The sequence below is a fragment of the Anomaloglossus baeobatrachus genome, chromosome 7 (genome assembly GCF_048569485.1).
Source record: "Anomaloglossus baeobatrachus isolate aAnoBae1 chromosome 7, aAnoBae1.hap1, whole genome shotgun sequence".
Taxonomy (NCBI): domain Eukaryota; kingdom Metazoa; phylum Chordata; class Amphibia; order Anura; family Aromobatidae; genus Anomaloglossus; species Anomaloglossus baeobatrachus.
The window spans coordinates 19,436,156-19,445,885 of NC_134359.1; positions in this window are offsets into that span (position 1 = coordinate 19,436,156).

The following is a 9,730-nucleotide window of genomic DNA, read 5'->3' on the forward strand; positions in this document are numbered from 1 at the left end:
ATCAACAACAAGTGACACAATTGTGAAGAGGAATGAAATTTATTGATTATTTTAAACTTTTATAAAAAATAATAAACTGAAAATTGGGGTGTGCAATATTATTCACCCCCTGTAAGTGAATCCTTTGTAGCACCCCCTTTTGCTGCAATTACAGCTGCAGTCGCTTGGGGTATGTGTCTATCCGTTTTGCACATGGAGAGGCTGAAATTCTCGCCCGTTCTTCCTTTGTAAACAGCTGGAGCTGAGTGAGGTTGGATGGAGGCGTTTGTGAACAGCAGTTTTCAGCTCTTTCCACAGATTCTCGATTGGGTTCAGGTCTGGACTGGGACTTGGCCATTCTAACAACTGGATACGTTTATTTGTGAACCATTTCATTGTAGATTTTGCTTTATGTTTGGGATCAGTGTCTTGTTGGAAGACAAATCTCCGTCCCAGTCTCTGGTATTTTGCAGACTCCAAACAGGTTTTCTTCACGAATGGTTTTGTATTTGACTCCATCCATCTTCTCATCAATTTAACCATCTTCCCTGTACCTTCTGAAGAAAAGCAGGCCCAAACCATGATGCTGCCTCCACCATGATTGACAGTGGGGATGGTGTGTTCAGGGTGATGAGCTGTGTTGCTTTTATGCCCAACATATCGTTTGGCATCGTGCCCAAATAGTTTGATTTTGCTTTCATCTGACCAGAGCACCTTCTTCCACATGTTTGGTGTCTCCCGGTGGCTTGTGGCAAACTTTAAACAACACTTTTTATGGATATCTTTGAGAAATGGCTTTCTTCTTGCCACTCTTCCATAAAGGCCAGATTTGTGCAGTGTACGACTGATTGTTGTCCTATGTACAGACTCTCCCTCCTCAGCTGTAGATCTCTGCAGATCATCCAGAGGGATCATGGGCCTCTTGGCTGCATCTCTGATCAGTCTTCTCCTTGTTTGAGATGAAAGTTTGGATGGACGGCCGGGTCTTGGTAGATTTGCAGTGGTATGATGCTCCTTCCATTTCAATATGATCGCTTGCACAGTGCTTCTTGGGATGTTTAAAGTTGGGGAAATCTTTTTTGTAACCAAATCCGGCTTTAAACTTTTCCACAACAGTATCATGGACCTGCCTGTTGTGTTCCTTGGTCTTCATGATGCTCTCTGCGCTTTACACAGAGCACTGAGACTATCACAGAGCAGGGGCATTTATACGGAGACTTGATTACACACAGGGGCTTATATTTATCATCATCAGTCATTTAGGACAACATTGGATCATTCAGAGATCCTCAATCAACTTCTGGAGTGAGTTTGCTGCACTGAAAGTAAAGGGGATGAATAATATTGCACTCCTCAATTGTCAGCTTATCATTTTTTACAAAAGTTTAAAATAAGTAATAAATTTCATTCACCTTCACAATTGTGTCACTTGTTGTTGATTCTTCACCAGAACATTAACATTTTTATCTTTATGTTTGAAGCCTGAAATGTATCATAGTATCATAGTATCATAGTTTTTAAGGTTGAAGGGAGACTCTAAGTCCATCTAGTTCAACCCGTAGCCTAACATGTTGATCCAGAGGAAGGCAAAAAACCTCCCAATGTGGCAAACAAGTTCCAATGGGGAAAAAATTTCCTTCCTGACTCCACATCCGGCAATCAGACTAGTTCCCTGGATCAATACCCTGTCATAAAATCTAATATACATAACTGGTAATATTAAATTTTTCAAGAAAGGCGTCCAGGCTCTGCTTAAATGTTAGTAGTGAATCACTCATTACAACATCATACGGCAGAGAGTTCCACAGTCTCACTGCTCGTACAGTAAAGAATCCTCGTCTGTGATTATGATTAAACCTTCTTTCCTCAAGACGTAGCGGATGCCCCCGTGTTCCAGTCGCAGGCCTAGGTGTAAAAAGATCTTTGGAAAGGTCTCTGTACTGTCCCCTCATATATTTATACATTGTGATTAGATCCCCCCTAAGCCTTCGTTTTTCCTGTCTTGGTATTGCAGCCCACCCATTCCTCTAATAATCTTGGTCGCTCTTCTCTGCACCCTCTCCAGTTCAGCTATGTCCTTCTTATATATCGGTGACCAGAATTGTACACAGTATTCTAAGTGCGGTCGCACTAGTGACTTGTACAGGGGTAGAACTATATTTTTTTCATGAACACTTCTACCTCTTTTAATACATCCCATTATTTTATTAGCCCTGGCAGCAGCTGCCTGACACTGTCCACTAAAGTGAAGTTTACCATCCACCCATACACCCAAGTCTTTTTCTGTGTCTGTTTTACCCAGTGTTCTACAATTAAGTACATAATCATAAATGTTATTTCCTCTACCCAAGTGCATGACCTTACATTTATCTACATTAAACTTCAATTGCCACTTCTCAGCCCAATCCTCCAATTTACATAAATCTCCCTGTAATATAAAATTATCCTCCTCTGTATTGATTACCCTGCAGAGTTTAGTATCATCTGCAAATATTGAAATTCTACTCCGCATGCCCCCAACAAGGTCATTTATAAATATGTTGAAAAGAAGCGGGCCCAATACTGACCCCTGTGGTACCCCACTATGAACTGAGACCCAGTCCGAGTACGTACCATTAATAACCACCCTTTGTTTCCTATCACTGAGCCAGTTTTTAACCCAGTTACACATATTTTCCCCTATCCCCATTATTCTCATTTTATGTACCAACCTTTTGTGTGGCACCGTATCAAAAGCTTTTGAAAAGTCCATATACACAACATCCACTGCATTTCCCTGGTCCAGGCTTGAACTTACCTCTTCATAGAAGCTGATTAAATTAGTTTGACAGGATCGATCCCTCATAAACCCATGTTGATCTCTGTCATAAGGTTATTTTTCTTGAGATACTCCAGTATAGCATCTCTCAAGAAACCCTCAAGGATTTTACCAACCGTAGAGGTTAAACTTACCGGCCTATAATTTCCCGGCTCAGTTTTTGTCCACTTTTTGAATATTGGCACCACATTTGCTATGCGCCAGTCCTGCGGTACCGACCCTGTTATTAAGGAATCTGAGAAGATTAAAAATAATGGTCTATCTATCACAGAACTCAATTCCTGTAGTACTCTGGGGTGTAGCCATCCGGGCCCGGAGATTTGTCAACCTTAGTGATTTCGAGGCGGCGGCGTACTTCCTGCTGGGTTAAGCAGGTAATATTCAAGGGTGAATTTATGGTATCACTGGTCATGTCATCTGCCATGGCATTTTCTTGTATAAAAACCGTAGAAAAAAAGTCATTCAGCAGGTTGGCTTTACCCTCATCCCCTTCCACCATTTCACCAAGACTATTTTTAAGGGGGCCAACACTATCGCTTTTCAGTTTTTTACTGTTTATGTAGTTAAAGAATATTTTAGGATTATTTTTACTTTCTCTCGCAATGAGTCTCTCTGTCTCAAACTTAGCTAACTTAATTTGCTTTTTACATATTTTATTTAATTTTCTATAATTATATAATGCCTCATCACTACCTACCCTCTTTAATTCTTTTAAGGCTTTCTGTTTTTCTTTTATTGCTTCCCTTACAGCTCTATTTAGCCATAGGGGTTTCCTCCTATTTCTAGCATGTTTGTTCCCATAGGGTATATTTTCTGCACAAGCCCTATTCAGGATGCTCATAAAAGTCTCCCATTTGCTTTGTGTACTTTTATTACTTAGTACATCATCCCAGTTTATTGCACTAAGATCATCTCTCAACCGTTTAAAATTTGCTTTCCTGAAGTTTAGTGTCCTTGTAGCCCCTCTACTAGACATCTTACTAAAGAATACATGAAAACTTATTATTTTGTGATCACTATTCCCCAAGTAACCCCCAACTTGTATATTTGATATGCGGTCTGGCCTATTGGTTAGTACAAGGTCTAGTAGTGCTCCCCCTCTTGTGGGGTCCTGTACCATTTGTGAAAGGTAATTATCTTTCATTGTTATCAAAAATCTATTTCCTTTGCTGGAACTGCAAGTTTCTGTTCCCCAATTTATATCAGGATAGTTAAAGTCCCCCATAATAATTACCTCTCCGAGACTCGCTGCTTTGTCAATTTGCTTTATGAGGAGATTCTCTACCTCTTCCATAATATTCGGCGTCTTATAACACACCCCTATCAGTATTTTATTATTCATTCTCCCCCCCCTTATCTCCACCCATAGGGACTCTACATTCTCAGTACCCTCACATATGTTGTCACGCAGGATGGGTTTTAAGGATGATTTTACATATAGACACACACCTCCCCCTCGCTTATTTGTACGGTCATTCCTGAATAGGCTATAACCCTGTAAATTAACAGCCCAGTCATAGCTCTCATCCAGCCATGTCTCTGATATCCCCACTATATCATAATTTTCTTCCAACAATATTAATTCTAATTCCTCCACCTTATTTGTGAGGCTTCGGGCATTAGTGTACATGCACGTTACGTATGACTCTGTGCCTGTATTCCTGCTTACTGTATTAACTGTCCTAACCCTTCCCCCCGTACCACCCCCAATTTCATTACTTGTGCCCTGGTCACTATCTGCACTACATTCCGCTTCTATAAAGTGAATACCCTCGCCCCCCATTCCTAGTTTAAACACTCCTCCAACCTTCTAGCCATTTTCTGCCCCAGCAGAGCTGCACCTTCCCCATTAAGATGCAGCCCATCCCTAGCATAGAATCTGTAGCCAACTGAAAAGTCGGCCCAATTCTCCAGGAACCCAAAACCCTCTTTCCTACACCAATTCCTGAGCCACCTGTTAACCTCCCTGATCTCTCTTTGCCTCTCTGGTGTGGCTCGTGGCACAGGTAGTATTTCCGAAAATACCACCTTTGAGGTCCATGCTTTAAGCTTACAACCTAATTTCCTGAAATCATCTTTAAGGACCTTCCACCTACCTCTAACTTTGTCATTTGTGCCAATGTGTACAATGACCGCTGGGTCCTCCCCAGCCCCTCCCAGTAATCTGTCAACCCGATCAGCGATGTGCCGAACTCGAGCGCCAGGAAGACAACACACTGTTCGGCGATCCCTGTCTTTGTGACAGATTGCCCTATCTGTCCCCCTAATAATTGAGTCCCCCACTACCAGTACCTGTCTTGCCTGCCCTGCACTCCTATTACCCCCATTACTGGAGCAGACACTCCTCTGGCGTTCAGAGGTCATGCCTTGCTGCAGCAATGCTACCCCTGTAATGACATCCCCCTCATCTGCCAAGTTTGCAAACCTATTGGGGTGTGTCAGTTCAGGACTAGCCTTCCTAGCACTTTTCCCTTTACCCCCCTTTCTGTCACCCAGCTACCTACCTCACCGTCCTGCCGCTCCCTACTACGATCCTCCCCCACATCTGACCCAGCAAGCTGCTGCTCAGTGAGCAGCTCACTCCTTTCCAAATGTGGGAAAAGGTTGAAAAATTCAAGGGGGCTGAATACTTTCGCAAGGCACTGTATGTATGTATGTATGTATATATGTGTGTGTGTGTGTGTGTGTGTGTGTGTGTGTGTATGTGTGTGTGTATGTATGTATATATGTGTGTATGTGTGTGTATGTATGTGTGTGTATCCTCTAAAGGAATCCGCACCGTCGCATTTACAATCACACATAGACAGACAGAGAGAGACGCTTAGTTTTTATCCCAGGAAACACCGGGTACTACAGCTAGTCATATAATAAAGTTGCAAGTAAGTGTATTTGTATCTTTTATCTAAAACAGTGACGAGTAAACATCAAAACAGCCTCTCTGCACTGTATGTGCGCCCATGACAACACTTCCTGGCCAGATTCATGCAAATCATTATGCTGAATATCCTTTTAAACTCTCTCTCTCTTTTTTTGTACAATAGGTAGAAAAATTAGGGAAGAAACCTTCTTAGTTATTATGACAAGACCCATAGTCCCTATGATAACACTTACTGAAAACTGCTGCTAGAGCACTGGGGCAGGAAGTGTTGTCTTGGGGACGGGTAATATCAAAACTCTTAATAATTTGCTGCAGGAATTAAACATTTCAATTCTAATAACAAGTTTCCTTTACTTTTCATTTAATGCTGACACTTGAAGATGGGGGACGGGTGAGAGGAGTCCAGCAGCCAAGACAAGGATAAAAGCCAGGCACGAGGGGTTAAAGGTGCGAGTTCAATGCTGAGAAGTTTGAGCTCTAGAAAGAGGAGTAAGTAGGAAAAGTTGAGATATTTGTTGGTGCTCGCTCCATACACACATCTGCCACAAATGGGTCCTTGCACCACCCCGGGGTTACCAGATGCTGGCGTCTGTCGTCCTGGGGAAGGGCACAAAATACTGTGATGAGTGCTGATCTCTCTGGAGCCGCCATCATGCTGTGATATGTTCCTGACTTCTCTACCTCTGCAGGATAAAGCAGATTGTCCTTTCAATTATCAGTGAACTACAACTATTGTGGGTGTTTAATGGCGGCGATATCAGTTGCCATCAAATTTATTCCGGAAAAATAAATAAAATATAATGTGCACACATTGCCATCCTGAGTAACTGACTGCAGTCTGGTTATATCCAGCTCCGCGAGGAAATACCGAAAAATTAGTCCCTGAAGAAGGACGGGGACAGGTGCCATGGAAATGTACGGTTTGCCCGTGCAGCAGCTGGCACGGAGGGTTGCATGCGTCTATATATAATCTGTGTTGTTTGGAGCAGAAAGGGTTTACGGATCCGCACTCTAGATTAGAATTACATGGTAACGATTTTATTATATTATATAATATTATATATATATAAATAATAAATATTATATATAATTATTATATATTATAATATTATAATTAATTAATATTATATAATAATATTATTACATAATAATATTATATAATAAATATTATTATATAATATTTATATATTATTTTATCATCCGGGATCTTATTATATCCCGGATCATATTGGGATCTGCTGTGTGATGACATAATCCCATCAGGCGACGATTCCCAGAGACAATCTCCTTCCAAGAGCAGCAGATACAGTGATCCACTGATCGCCGGCGCTCTGGCTCCAGGATCCCCTACAGTGACCTCTACAGGACAAGTGTGGTATAGCACGGCGGTGTGACCATTATTATGGCTGACACAATGATCGCGGGATGATCTATTCTTGCAAAAAAAAAGAGAACAGATCAGTCAGGAACAAGGAGTGGTTTCCATGTTCTTGTTCCAGCCTCTCATACTGGCGGAAAAGAGCAGAAAGTCTTATAAGATATTAAGGATTTTGAATGTAGGATTCTTATTTGCAAACAATCCCAGTTTTGCAGGAACACACCTGAAAATCGCTCAGGATAAGCGCAGGGCTTATCCAATAGGGAGATATTGGGGGGTTGGGGGCAGGGGGTGGAAATACCATTGGTACAATTTGTGCCAATTTGTGCCAATTTGACATCCCTGGTGGTGGTGCATAAATGGCCTGAATTTTGGTAAGTATTGCTAACTTTTTGGGCACCCATCAGAAATATCTGGGACCCCTATGGGCAGACAGGCCCTTCCTTCCTACCTTGGACTGGTGCTGGTGATATTTTCAGTTCATTGAAGCTCTGGTTGCAAGCAGGTGGCTTGTACTCCTCTGTAGTATCATTGCTGAAAACTGTGCTGAACTCGTACCTGTGTCATCTGTAGATAAGTAGTTCATGCTTTTCCCCTTGTGTGTCCTTGTGTCGTCTATAGTGTTTAGTGGTTGACGAATAGCTCATCCCACTCATTCCCTATTTAGGGCCCAGTATTAGGGATACCTGAGGTCAGGTATCCGGCTCGGTGCATAGGTGGTGAACCTATCTAGGGTGGTGAGGGACCCCAGAGACCAGCGATAGGTTTTGTCAGGGGTCACCATCTCCCCCTTCCCTAGACACAGGGGTCCCCTTCCCTTTTGCCATTCGCATGGTACTTCCCAGTACCTAGCGTGACAATTACCGACTGAAGTCCGGGCTTTGGATGACGTCATTACCAGTTCTGACCGCCAGAGATGGACTTTATAATTACACGTCTGTCTCTGCGGTTATATCCAGAGCGGCTGAGTCACGCTGGTGTATATAGCCGGGCTGACTATATACTCCACAGTGACTCAGCCGCAGCCAGTTTTCTATATATTATACCCTCGGTGACCAAGGTCTGAATGACTCAAAGCACGTTTCAGGGTGGCCTTCCCAAATGTCGCCTGACAGCCCTCCACCCGTGAATTACTGGACGGGAGAAGAATACAAATATCTGCGGTATTTTTAGGTTGCTACCAGAATAGGACCCTGCCGTATCCCCTTACCGGCAGCAGTATATGTGTCGTGTGTGGGAGCAGAGTACAGGGTACGGCTCTGTTCACACCGCGCTGCAGAAAAGAAATAAAATTTAAAATGTATAATATAAGTTATATATCCTGCGGCACAAAATAACAATAAAATCAGTTTTTTTAACCCCTTAGTGACATAATATGTACTAGTCCGTCTTGGGTCTGGTCCCAGTGTATGGAGAGAGCTCAGCAGCTGAGTTTTCTGTGCTCCCCGGGTGTAATCTCTGTATTAGTGATGAGCAGACTCGCAGATAACCAGGATCCCCAGGATCCCGGTGATCCAGTTTTTAAAATTTGGTTCCGGGCCAGATTCCGGTCCCCATATAAGTCTATGGGGACCAGAATCCAGCAACTAAAAATGGTGGTAGAAGTGATAGGGGAATAGGAGCGAGCGCGCTGTACTTACCGAGGCTCCGGCATGGCTGTAACTGTTCCCGCGGCCACTTATTCCCCTCCAGCGCATTATCGTTCATGCACATGCACTGCTTTCCCCACCATCGGCATCTGTAATTGGTTGCAGTCAGACACGTCACCACCCTGAGTGACAGATTGTCTGACGCTTCCAATCACAGACGCTACGAGCATCTATTGTAGTGTAAAAATAAATAAAATATTTGGTGTAGGGTCCCTCCATATTATGATACCCAGCACAAATAAAGCATACAGCTACAGGCTGCAGCCCCCAGCCCTGCCCTTATCTCGGCTGTGTATCAAAATAGGAGGAACCACATGCGGCTTTTTTTTAGTTATTTAAATAAATGATTTTTTTAAAAAAATGGCGTGCGGTCCCCCCAATTTTGATACCCAGCCAAGATAAAGTCTGACAGCTGGGGGCTGCTATTCTCAGATTGGGAAGCCCATGGTTATTGGGCCACCACCCAGCCTAAAAATAGCAGCCTGCAGCCGCCCAGAAATGTTGCATCCATTAGGCCGGTTTCACATTTGCGTCGTTTTGACGGAAATGGAATCCAGCACAGATGCAGTACAGTTCATTTATTTACAGTGGAGGCGCAACACCATGTGGACACATGCAGTTGTGTATGAAGCACACAACCGCATGGTGTCGCGCTTCCACTGTAAATAAATGAACTGTACTGCATCTGTGCTGGATTCCATTTCCATCAAAACAATGCAAATGTGAAACCGGCCTTAGATGTGACAGTCCCGGCACTTTACCGGGCTCTTCCCAATTGCCCTGGTACAGTGGCAATCGGGGTAATATCAGGGGTTAATGGCATCACACAGCTGCCACTAAGCCCTAGATTAGTAATGGGAAGGGTCTTTGAAACCCCCCATTACTAATCGGTAAGTGAAAACAGATAAACACAAACACGAAGAAAATCCTTTATTTGGAATAAAATACAAAACACCCCCTTTTTAATCATTTTATTAACCATCTAAAACACCCCTGCAGGTCCGACATAATCTACACGAGGTCCCGCG